General features: G+C 38.3%; 1 long non-coding RNA gene across 1 annotated transcript in view; it reads right to left on the bottom strand.

Annotated features, from left to right (window-relative positions):
* Positions 1-8,408: 8,408 nt before the first annotated feature.
* Positions 8,409-13,842, bottom strand: part of LOC143435514 (uncharacterized) — an 85,950-nt gene continuing 80,516 nt past the window's right edge. Inside the window, exon 5 of the long non-coding RNA XR_013105885.1 lies at positions 8,409-11,276. This is a non-coding gene — a long non-coding RNA (uncharacterized LOC143435514). The remainder of the gene's footprint in view (positions 11,277-13,842) is intronic.

The following is a 13,842-nucleotide window of genomic DNA, read 5'->3' on the forward strand; positions in this document are numbered from 1 at the left end:
AGCCAAAATTCATGCTGTTAATATTACAAAATATTTTCCCATCAGCTCCTTCTCTGTGCATCAATGAACATTCAATTTAAAAGACGGAAGGACTACAAGAGCAAGAAAGGTAAAAGGAAAAGGCTTGCCTTCCCTTCCCCCTTGGGGCAAAGGAGAAAAAAGATTCATGGAGAAGCAGTATTATTTCTAAGAGACCATGCTCAGAAAATGGAATTGCTTTTCTGAAAGTAGAAGATTAATACCTGGAGGGTCTAAAATGTAATTATGGTATTGATCTCAGAAAAACCTTGGGTGGGTCTAGCTATTTTTTTTTCTTTTTCTTTGCTCTCTGGTATCATTAAAATGGGTTCACATGTCAGGATATGCAGACTGCAAAGTGTCTGAACACCATATACATCAAGGCAGGCAAAAAGGTCCCATTAATCGGTTCCAAAAGGTATCTCTCAAGGTAACATTCATAACATGCCAGCATGGCTCCCTCTTCCTCGTATGAGGCAATTTTCCTAATGGCTTTAGGAACTGAATTAACAAGCTGTTAAGTGGTAAGGCAGCATTAGGTTGCAAATCAACCCAAAGGTCCTGTGTCTGAGCTTCATCTATCCTGTGGGGAGACTGTAGAAACAGGAATGAAAATGAATTAAAGACTGTTTTACATCTTTCTTCCAACCCTTTTAAGGAGATGATTTTTTACAAGTTCAAACTATACCTATTGTGGAAAGAAACTGAAGTCATGGACATTTTAAAGTTTCATTGAGTGGACAGGTGTGCACCACAAGCATTTTGGATTCTGCTAAAGGACAGGAATGCAAAGGAATTTGCTCTACCTTTGTATATGTCCAGTATGTTGGAACCATCAAAATCTAATGAGTCTTCAGTTAGTAACTGTAACCCCTTGGCTTCTGTCCCTTCCAATCAGTTGAGAATCTGGTACTCACTAACTTTTTCATTTGGCTGGGCAAATACACAGTCCTGTGCTTTAGGATTTCTTATTGCCTTCAAATACAATGAAAGAGAGAGATTAATGACTTGGAAACGCTGGATTTATGGATATGCTCTAGCCAGAGCTCATCTTGAATGTACTAGCAGTCCTATGGGGGTAGTGGTGGAAGACAAGTTGAAGTTTTCTTTTTGTTTTTGTTTTCCTTTTATTGAAAATAGATTTTTTTCCCTCACACAATATATCCTGATTGCAGATTCCCCTCCCTCTATTCCTCCCAGTTTCTTCCCGACTCCCCTCCCATCTTGATTGACATTATCTATCTCCCATTAGAAAACTAAGAGATTTCTAAAGGGATGATATTAAAATATAATACAACAGAATAAAATATAAGAAAACAAAACCTAACACCTCAGAATTGGACAAAACAAACAGAAAAGCTGAGGAGAAGGCACAAAAATTAGAGACCCACTTCTTTGCACACTCAGGAATCCTATAACGACACTAAACTGGAAGTTATAATATATACAGAGGACCTGATGCAGACCTCATGCTCCCTCAGTTTCTATGAGTTCATATGAAGTTTAGAGGACCTTGTTTTCTTGCTGACATCCACCCCTTCTGATTCCTTCTCCTCTTCCATGGAGTTAGTTCCCTGAGCCTTGTGGGGAGGGATTTGATAGAAATATCCCTTTTAATATCCCTTTTAGAGCTGAGTGTTCCAAGGTTTCTCACCCTCTGCATAATACCTGGCAGTGGATCTTTGAATGTGTTCCCATCTGCTGCAGGAGAAAGCTTCTCTGATGATGGCTGAGCAAGGCACTGATCTGAGTATAACAAAATTTCCCTTGGGGGGGGGTCATTTTATTGCTATGAATGTTTGTTCATTTGCTTTGTGTTTTCTTTTCTTTTAGACCAGTGTTATTTGGTTTTACTCCAGATTACCAAGCTATCTTGTCTCAAGGTCTTGGTCATGAAAACAGTGTTGAGTATGGGTTTCATCTCATAGAGTGGGCCTTAAGTCAAATCAGAGAGTGTTTGGTTATACCCACCAGCTTTGTGCCACCAATGCACTAGCATATCTTGCAGAGAGTGCACTACTTTAGATAAAGGGTTTGTGGATGTCTTGGTGTTTACATTCTTCTTTTGCTAGCTGTAGGCTTAGATTTTTTAAACCTTCTTTAATAAGGGCTCTCAAGTGCTTCAATCCCCTTCTAGCCCATCATCCAAAGGTAGGGGAGAAAACATGGTAAATAGGACAAGGGGATATGGATCTGTTTAGAAGTAGTTCATTGAAGTGATTCCAATCTCTGTTTGTCAGGATACCTGTAGTCCAGTTTCAGTAGTGTCAGCATACCAAACACAAATCAACAGCCTTGGCAGGAATCCAGGAGAAAGGGCCAGGCCTTCACCAAATCAGCACAAGTCAGTGGGAGCCATCAGGACTAGCTGAGACACCAGGAGAAGTTCTCTGCCATGCATCTCTCAAGTAAGCAAAAATCGACGAAAACGAAGACACAAGACCAACAAAGCATTGCAAGGCTAGCTATGCAGGCACACCATCACTGTAGGTTGAGTCTTGTTTATGTCTCCTCCCACAGGTCTTGACTTAGCCAAATTCCATGTGAGTCTGTATCAGCAAAATCACATGTGAGCTTGCATCACCTGACATCAAGAAACTTCCACTTTAGCAAGCATGCAGAGTGTCTTCCTATACCACAGATGCTAGAACATAAGGGCGAAGGTTCCATGTAGGCATCACCTTGACTTCTCCATATTAAATGAATTGTGTAAGTGTTGTCTTCAGCAATAGGATATTATTATCTGTCTGTGAAGAACCAACCTATAGTCTTGTAAATAGCCTGGGTTTTGGGGGGGTTCCCTTGGCATTCCCTTTGGCCAACAATTCAATTAATGTAACCCAATCCTAGGACTGGAAGCTTCTTTGGGGATGAAAGATGGCCAGTTAGGTATCTGGCTCCCCATTATTTGGCAATTACATTTATATCACCTTCATATATGTATATATTTTAGAAAACTTCTACTGTGTAAGATTTCCATACTAACCCTCAGATAGCCTTTAATTTTTGCTGTCTCTCCCCATATTCCTTCCCTTGTCTGACTATTTCTTCCCCATTTCCACTTGATCCTCACTCCACCATTTATCCATCCATAATTATCTATTCATTTCTATTTCCTAGAGAGATCTATCTGTCCCATTTTCTCCCTTACTCTATGCCTATCCTCTGTGGCTCTACAGATTGTAGCTTGTTTTCATTTATGTAATAGCTAGTATCCACACATCAGCAAATACATACCATATTTATCTTTCTGTGTCTGGGTTAGCATGCTCAGGTTGATTATTTTTAGTTCCATCCATTTATTTATGAATTTCACATTGTCGTGTTTTCAATGACTGAATAATATTCTGTTGTATCAATGTACCTTATTTTCTTTATCCATTCATCTGTTGATGGGTATCTAGGTTGTTTCCAATTTCTTCCTATTATGAACATAGCAGCAATGAACATTATCAAGCTAGTGGCTCTATAGTAGGCTCACGAATCCTTTCGGTATATTCCCAAGAGTGCAGAGCAGAACTTTATGTTTAAGGTGTTTGGGGGAACTCTTATCTTATAGTAAGATATGCAATAAATCATTAAGTCAAATATTAATATTGTGGGGGAGGTGTGTGTGTGTTTGTATGTGTGTGTGTTTAGAGAAACTACAATAACTATAGATAATGTAATAATTCAGATCGTATCACTCTGAAATGGGGATGAGAAACAATGTTGGAGAGAAAAGCAGAGATGGAAATATGAAACCATGTGTTTACTTAAGGATATTGGGTTTATTTTGTGAATAAAGGAATACTGTTATAAGATTCTAAGCAGGGAAAATATGATTGTTGTTTTCATTTCTGACTATAAATGTCTTTACAGCATAGAGGTGATCAGAGTGTAATAAAAGAGGGGTGATCTCTAAAGTTTGGAGATTAAACATTCCTTTTGAAACTTGACATAATCCATCTACTGCCAAACATCAATCACTTGAGCAAAGGAGAACGTCTCGTCTAGATAAAGACATAAATAAAATTCACTGTAGAAGCTTAGATAAAACATTCCAGCGGTTGAAAATCCTGTAAAGACTTACCATGCTGCTTGTTAGAAATTCAGTAATATTATCCATTTATTTACATCCAAGAATGATAATGGAGTAATATTGATTTCACTGTAGTTAAATGTGCAGGCTTTGGCATTATGTTGACCTGGGTTCCAGTTACAAATGTGACACACTCTTTTCAGTCTTGGTCCTATTTCTTTGAAATGTTGCTTAACAACTCAGATTCTCAATTCCTCCATCTCAACTTAGACAACACCACCAAATCTCCAAGGCTACTGTGAAGTCCACACATATCCATTGTTGAAATTTGCACAGCAGGCAGTATAGCTAGAGTCAAGCCTCGAGCTGGGGAAGAACTCCCCAAAGAGTTCCGCTAGCCTCTCCCAGACTCTCTCCAGAAAACATGAAGGAACTTAAGGAATTGAAAGGGTTTTTTCTCCACTTGAGGAAATATCTTTCAATAATGGCATGATGGGTCTTATCCTACATAGTAATCCACACAATTGGAGTGTTTTCTATGGAAAAAAAAAGATAAAACCTAAAGTTCTCCAGTGTGATTTATGACTCAGTAAAAATGCCTTGCTAACTCCAGAGTATAGATTTTTAGAATCCTCTTGCCTAAGGATGTAGATTATATTTTCCAACACTTACTTTTTTTTATAATAAAAGAAACACAGAAAAACCATGCAGACTGCATTCTTGGTTAATGATTTCATGGCACAATACCTCTTGCTTGTTAATACCCAAGCTTCACCTAAGTAATTTTCAGTGGATTGGATGCTGTATTAGAAAATACATTTTTGAGGGGGAATGGGAGGTTCAGTATCAGGTATGTGGAAGGAAAGAAGAGATGGCTAGATGGCCATGAGAATGAAAAGAAATCTGCAACTGACAGGGGTGAGGAGGTAGAGGCATCTCCAAGATGAGACAGAGACCTGGTATAAGGGAAGCACCGAAGAATCAATGAAGTGACTTTAGTTGTGACTCACAGCTTTGCAGATGTTAAACCTGCCAGGCAGGAACCCTGGAGCAATAGGGACACCAACCCACCCACAAAATTTAGCCTATCTACAACAAAATCAGGCACAGGGGATAGAGCAGAGACTAAGTGAGTAACCAACCAATAACTGGCCCAATTTGAGACCCATCCCATGGGTAAACACCAATCCCTAGTATTATTAATGATACTCTGTTATGTTTGCAGACAGGAGTCTAGCATGGCTGTCCTGAGAGGCTCCACCTAGCAGCTCACTCAGACAGATGCAGACACCCACAGCCAAACAGTGGATGGAGCTTGAGGACTCTTATGGAAGAATAGGAGGAAGGATTGTGGGCCCTGATGGGGATAGGAACTCCACAAGAAGACCAACAGAGTTAACTAACCTGGACCCTTGTGGCTTTGAGAGTCTGAACCACCAACCAAAGAACATACATGGGCTGGACCTAGGCCTCCTGCACATATGCAGCAGATGTGCAGCTTGGTCTTCATGTGGTTCCTGATCAACTAGAGTAGAGGGGGGCTATCCTAAAAGCTGTTGCCTGTCTGTGGGATATGTTCTTGTAGCTGGGCTACCTTATCTGGCCTTAGTGGGAGAGGAAGCACCTAGCCTTGTAGAGACTTAAAGTGTCAAGGTAGGGGAATACACAAAGGGAGCCCCACCTGCTCAGAAGAGAAGGGTAGGTGGAGGGTATAAGGATTATGGGAGGGAGTGACCTGGAGGGAGCCAATGAGTGGGATGTAAAGTGAATATGTTTAAAAAAATAAATTAAATAAAAATATATTTATGCCTGAAATTTAATACAATATTTTCAACAAATGAGTGTGTATGAAACTTCTTAAGTTTGACCTCAAATTCACAGAGTAAATTAATTTAGATGGCTAAGACATACCCATAGGCATCTTAATTTCAGAGAGGATCTATGGGTATGGGTTGCGAGTACTCAGAAAGTTATTCCTACTTGCTAAAAGCTATGTTGTTTGACATAAAGGAAACAGTGTTTTAAGTATTTATATGATGATATGACAGTTTTTCTCTTTACATGTGAACTTTTTAGTACTATATTGTCCCTCATGATACAATGGAAATAGGAAACATAGAGTTCTAGGTTGACAGGCAACAACTCAATATTGAAAGAAGAGGCCACACATTCAGAGGACAGGCATCCATTTCTGCCTAGCCAGAGACAAAGCAAGCATGTTATCTGTGCCTTTGTATGCTTTCCTTATGCTGGCATTTTTTAAGCAATACACATAGCAGAGGATTTATAGTTAGAAACATTACTAATAAAAGAGACAGGATTGCTTAGCAAGCCACTGACATCACCTTAAATCATATAAAAAGCAATTCTGCAACAGAATTTAGAAACCAATTCAGAAGTGGGGAAAAGGGGACTTATTTGGGTGTACTGGAAAATGCCTGTGATCCTTACACTTAGTTGACACAAAAGGATTGTGTGTTCAATGCTAGCCTGGTCAATATAGAAAGACCTTGCCTCAAAAAAAAAAACCAAATAAATAAATAAACATAACTTGAAGTCAAGACAAAGTTTCTTGTTCCGTCCTAAACAATGAAAGTCTGTATCATTTATTTTCAGAGACGAATGTGTTTATGTTTAATAAAACTATGTTTAATTAAATGATCACTGGGATGATATACCAAGTGAATGGCAAATAAGACCCCTGTCAAACAATGTCCTCGTGGCATCTACTGAATTTTACCACACTGCTCATATGGCCCAGTAACTCTTTTCTCAGGTATATACATAATACATACATATGTTTGCCAAAACTTAAGTATCAGAAAGTTTGCAACACACTATTTGTAATGGTTTCCTTTGTCAGTGTTCTATTGCTGTAAGGAGACACAATGATCATTGCAAACTCTCATAAATGAGAGCATTTAACCAGGGCTGGCTTGCTGTTTCATAAGTTTAGTTCACTGTCAACACAGTGAGGAGGCATGATGGCAAACATGATGCTGGAGGAGTAACTGAGAGTTCTGCATCTGGATCAACAAGAAGCAAGAAGAGATAGAGACTGAGTATGGCTTGAGCATTTGAAACTCCCAAGCCCACCTCCAGTAACACACTTCTTCTAACAAGGCCATCCCTACTCAAAGGAGGCCAAACCTTCTCTCTCCAGTAGAGCCACTCTCTGATGACTAAGCATTCAAATATATGAGCTTATGGGAGTTATTCTTATTCAAACCACCATAATGGCTAAAAAACCCAGAAACTATACTATTGCCCATCAAAATGGGTTAGTATTTTGTAGTTTATTTTGTACATATTACTAGAGACCAGTGAAAATGAACATTATACCTTCATTTACCAACATGAGTGGATCTCACAAGCCCATACTAAGCAAAAATAAAAAACCTACTCTAGGCCGGGCGGTGGTGGTGCACACCTGTAATCCTAGCACTTGGGAGGCAGAGGCAGGCGGATTTCTGAGTTCGAGGCCAGCCTGGTCTACAGAGTGAGTTCCAAGACAGCCAGGGCTACACAGAGAAACCCTGTCTCAAAAAACAAAACAAAACAAAACAAAAACAAACAAACAAAAAACCCTACTCTATTGTTCCCTTCATTTAAAGACCTGAAGAGATAAAATGAATAGGAGCTGTTAGAAGTCAGAGAAGTATTATAACCATTGGAAAAAAGTAGTGCATGGGAATAGGCATGAAACTAGTTTGTGGTAGAGGAAATTATCTCTTTAGATGAGGGTGCTATGTGCAAGGTGCAACCAGATTATAAAAATTCATTATACTGTAAACTTATATCAACACAAAGCTTTCTAAAATGGTGACCTCTAAAAGACCCCAAAAGTGCTTGGTCTCACAAATGCTACCACCTTTTTAGAGGAAAAAAATGAGAGAAAAAAACAAGAGGAAAGAAACATAAAGGTAAGCCATAAAAAGTGAGAGAGAGCAATAACATAGAGAAAACTTATTGGGTACTAAGAGCCCGAGATATCCACCACTCTTCTGTATTATGGCTCTGCTAGACACTTCAAAATCCAGGCAATTACAAAAGGGTCCAGAACACCTTTTCTACAGGTAGAATGGCACTCGTATTTAAGGCTAAGTTGTAATACTGTTTAATGTGTAAGTCTTCTCATTGAGTAATCTACTACATGTCTTCCAGAGTATGGTGTGTCTTCTGTTCCAAATGCTATCCGGTTATTTCTGTCAATCTTATTCTTTGGTCACTTTGGTATGTGGGTAAAGTGCACTCACGCATGCACGTGCACACACACACACACACCACAGACACACACACAGAGACTGGTAGAAATGATCGTTGCTAATCCCAGTCCTTGAAATTTTATATAATTTGCTTTAATCAGGAATAAGGCTTCCAAAATCATGATAATGTAAAATTAATTCTCTACTACTATCGTTCTCAGATAATCCAGCCTTTTTAGGAGCCATCACATAATAGCTCCAGCCTATACCCACTGTACTTCTTATTAAACAAAACATCCATAAATATCTCATTTGAAGTTATTACATAATAACAAATGGTCAATATGATCAAAACTATAAAAATATGAATCACCACAATCTGTTTTATTTATAGTGATTTATGAAATATATAATCAATAAAACTGTAATAGATCATCTTATCACTTAACCTTAGGAAAAAAATTGAGGCCAAGAAAGTTGAGTAAGTTGTTTTATGGCATATAGTTATGGAAATTCAAATGAAACTTCAAGCTTTTTTGATCTTCTCTCTAGCATATCTTCAAATGCCTCATATTTTTGAAAGGCATTTACTTCTCACTACATGCAGTTAGCATGATATGAACATGAGTCCAACATCCTTTACTTCCTATTGTAATCAAAAGGCTCCAGGTCTAATGTATACTTTAACAAGTCACTTGGCTTTTATGTAAAACAAGTAAGTTGAAACAATATTACTAAGTAATATGCTGCTTACTCCTTTGGTTACTAAGGTTTCTTCTTACTTTGTTTTTTAAATATTTTTAGAAGTTGAAAGATAAAGAATAGTACAAAGAACTCCTGTACAAATTTATCCAAACTGAGGACACTTAAGATTTTGCCATCATGTGTACCTCTTGTATTCTCTCTCCCCTATCCTGCTTCTTTCTCTCTTTTTTTCTCTCACACCCACAAGTAAGTTTTCTCAATAATATAATTGCATTTGTTGTTAGTCCTCAAAATATTTCAGTGGGAGTTTTATTTTTATGTGTATAGTGTGTATACATGTCTGTATGCTTGTATAAATATTTATTGGAATATGTGTGTTTCTATGTATATGTGTATGGGTATGAATATGGGTACGTGTATGAGTGTGTAGAGCTCCAAGGTTGATACCAGGAATCTTCCTCTATTGCATTGGTTCACAACCTCTCTAATACTGTGAACCTTTAAGACAGTTCCTCATGTGGTGACCCCCAACCATGAAATTCTTTTCATTGCTGCTTCATAGCTGTAATTTTGCAACTATTACAAATCATAATATAGATATCTGTGTTTCCTGATGATCTCAGACCTTCTGTGAAAGGACATATTTGACCCTCAAAGTTGTCATGACCCTCAGGTTGAGAAAAGCTGTTTTATTGCCTCAACCCTGCTCATTGAAACAGGATATCTAATGTAAACACAGAGCTCACCAATATGGTGACTTTAGCTAGCCAAATTGCCCTGCTGATTCTACCTCTATCACCTTCAAAGCACCAAGACTAGAGACATACTACTAGTCATCCAACAGTTAGGTTCTGGCAACCTACTTGTACAGCAAACATTTTGTCTCCTGACCCTTGGTGCATATTTTCTAAAAACAGAATATTTTCCCTTATAATACCATAATACTTTCACCTGCACTGAAATGCATATTACAATTTTGTCAATTATTTGAACAATGTTCTTTGAACAATTTCCACCCTTCAGTCTAAGATCCAATCCAGGACAGCATTTATACATCATTGTCTCTCTTCTTTAATCTCATATATCATGAACCAATCTTTTGGTCTTTCTTTTTGCCCATGGCATTGATGTTACTGAAAATCAAAGCATTTTTCTGCAATACTGCTTTTAAACATAGGTTGTATTGGTTGACTTTTGAAATAGAATAAATCATTCCCAAAGTGAGTGTCTTAAAACAACAACAAACATTTTAGAATATAAAATTCTCATTTCTTACTATTCAGTTAGTCAGCTTGAGGGTTCTCTTTCATTTACACAAACTTGGCTGAAGTAGAATGGTCTAACAACCACGTCCAAACTGTGGCCTGAAGACTTCATTAATTGTAGGACAGATGTAAATGCATCTCAATGTGTTTGTAGATGAAAGTCTCATATTTCAGTATTAGAAGCTCGAATATCCCTGATAGATGAACTTACTGTAGTGCTCGGCAGTTGGCTGAATACCAGCCATGGTGATAAGGATGTCTTGGCTCTGCTTTCTGTCATGCATCAGACTAACCTGAGATCACTAACATAGTGTCACATACAGAGTTCATATGCTCAGCAAGAACAAGCCTCAGTACACTAATATTGTTTTACATCCTTGAGTCATGTTAACAAAGTCTGATTGGCCAAAGAATATCACAAGGCCAGCCTGGAGTCTGTGAAAAACCAATGCTGTAAAATATCAACCATAATTAAATTATTTACAGACATCTTATATTCTCCAATAGCAGCTAATGACCCATGATGAAATATTTTTCATGGGTAAATAACATGTTGTTAATAAAATTACAAGGAGGAAAGCTTTCCCCCAAAATAATCTCCTCTGAGAGGGTGGGGTCCCAATGAGTATTCCCCCAACCCTTGTATATCAAGTCCTTGCCATAGTAGACTCATCCTCTACTATTTAGGCCAGACAAGGCAGCCAAGTTGGGGAATGGATACAGTCAGGCTAAGGCTCTACAGACAGCCTTCCTCTGCTTCAATTGTTGGGGGACTCACATCGAGAGTGATCTGTGTACTTGCTATATATGTGGCAGGGCCTAAGTTTAAGCCATGTATACTCTGGTAGGTGGCTCAGTCCCTGAGATCTTCCAGGGATCCAAGTTAGTTGACATTGTTGGTCTTCCTATGGAGTTTTTATCCCCTTCGGGGCCTTCAATTCTTCTCCCAACTCTTCCATACGAGTCCTTGACCTTCTTTCAACGTTTGGCTGTGGGTATCTGCATCTGTTTCCTTGGATGCTGGACAGAGACTCTCAGAGAACAGTCATGCTAGGCTCCTGTCTGTAAATATAATGGAGTATCATTAATAGTGTCAGAAATTGATGCTTTCCTATGGGATGGGTCTCAAGTTTGGCCAGTTATTGGTTGGCCATTCCTTCAGCCTTTGCTCCATCTTTGTCCTTGCATTTCTTTTAGACAGGACAAATTCTACGTCAAAAGTTTTGTAGGTGGTTGGTGTCCTTATTCCCCCACTGGGGGTCCTGCCTGACTAGAGGAGGTGGCTTCTTCAGGTTCCATGATCTGCTGTTAGGTAGCTAAGGTTAGAAGACATTGACTGCGGGGAGCCTCCCTCATTCCTGGTCTCTGGAAACTCCAAGAGATTCTCCCCAGCCCCCACCTCCAGCATCTGTAGATTTTCATTCATTCTCCAGACCTTCTGAGACTCTCTCCAGTCTTTCCTCACACCTGAACCTGACCCCTGTTTAACTCCTGCTCCCCTCTACTCCCCAGTTCCCTCCCTCTGTCTGCCTCTTATGACTATTTTATTCACCCTTCTAAATGAGATTCAAGCATCCCTACTTGGGTCTTCCATCTTATTTAATTTCTTAGAGTCTGTGGGGAGTATCATGGGTACCCTGTACTTTATGGCTAACATCCTCTTATCAGTGAGTACATACCATGAATGTCCTTTTGGGACTGACTGTGTACATCACTCAGGATGATATTTTTTACTTCCATTCATTTGCCTGTAAAATTCATGATTTCATTGTTTTTAATATCTGAGTAGTAGTCCATCGTGTAAATGAATCAAACTACATGGCACCCTAGACTTAAATATAAAACTTGTAGACCTCTAAATGTTGGTTTAAGTATTTTGAAGATAACATTAACGAGCCGAATTGAGCCTAAGGACCATAAATTTGAAAACTCAACTTTTCTAATTTAAAATTCAAAATAGAAAAAATTTAAAGGTGAATAATTGAAATCCCCATCCAAATCCAGTCTGAGATGCCATAATCTTCCTAACTTGTGATTATTTAAAATACACCTTTAAATTTAAAATTGTGTATATGATATATTAGACAGAATTAAAATTTATAATATTGGTGTATGCAGATATTCAAGAGGTGATGAAAATAACAAAATATAAGAATATAATGTGTGTATTATATACACAGTTTACCAACAAAATATACTCTCAGGCACAACTCTCATACAATTTCAGAAATTAAAAATCTGTTTTACTCATTTAATTGAATTGTTGGTCAAAGAATTTTATAGAAATCCCCCTAACAACTCAGGCAGTTACTAAGACTACAGGTTGCTCTCCACATACTGACAGCAAGTCACCACTGCTGAAGACAACATCTACAGAACTCATTGAACACAGAGAAATTGAGCTGGTGCCTACATAAAAACTTTGCCCCTATATTCTAGTGTCTTTGGTTCACATAGGTACTCTGCACACTATCTAAATCTAAAGAGAAGCATAAACAATAAGCCTGCCACAAAACCTTTGATCTACAAATACTGTCCTGTCTTGGACAATAGTGACACAAAGCTTGTGGGAGTAACCACCTAACATCTGATTTACTTAAGGCCCACTCCATGAGATGGAACCTATACCCAACACTACATGGATGATCAAGAACCTGAGACTGGATAGCCCAGGGACCTAGGGTAAACAAAATGCTACCATTTTTTAAAACAAAACCAAATAAAGATAGCAATAAAATCATTCCTAATGATATACTCCTATACTCATAAGTCAGTGCCTGGCTCATCAGAGAAGCTGCCTCCTATAGTAGATGGGCACAAATACAGAGGCTCACAGCTAGATATGAGAAAGAGAGAGAGAGAGAGAGAGAGAGAGAGAGAGAGAGAGAGAGAGATATCTTAGAACACACAGCTATAAGTGGGATGTTTCCATCAAATCCTACATCTCTGAGCTCAGAAAGCCCAATAGAAGAAGAGGGAAGCACAAATAATATAAGTGCCAGAGGGGATGGAAGACACCATGAAAACAAGGCCCTCTAAAGCAACATGATTTAAGCTCATATAAACTCAGAGACTGGGGCACCAAACACAGGGCCTGTGAGTGTCTGCACCAGGTCCTCTGCAAATATATTATGGCTTTCAGTTTAGTGTGTTTATGGGATTCCTGAGTATGTGAACTAGTGGTTCTCTGATTCTTGTTCCTTCTCTTGGTCTCTTTTCTGTTTGTTTGTTTGTTTGTTTGTTTTGACCAATTCCTATGTGTTAGTTTTAGTTCTATCTTGTTATATTTTATTATTATACTTTAGAGGCAATTTTTTCCTAACGAAAGAAAGAAAGCAAGTGGATCAGGTAGGGAGGGGAGGTAGGAAAAAACTGGGAGGACTAGGTAGAAAGGAAACTGTAATCATGATATACTAAATGATAGAAAATTCTATTTTCAATAAAATAAAAACATGAGCCTGGTCCTCAGAATGACAGAGGACATACACAGGGATGTTATATAATAGCAATGTATGCATATACAAATGTAGCATAAATATAATATGTATTTAATATATATGAGCATGTGCATGCAATATCTATGTATATACCTATATTATGCATAAATATGTAAACACTATATGTGCAC

The sequence above is a fragment of the Arvicanthis niloticus genome, chromosome X (assembly GCF_011762505.2).
Source record: "Arvicanthis niloticus isolate mArvNil1 chromosome X, mArvNil1.pat.X, whole genome shotgun sequence".
Lineage (NCBI taxonomy): Eukaryota > Metazoa > Chordata > Mammalia > Rodentia > Muridae > Arvicanthis > Arvicanthis niloticus.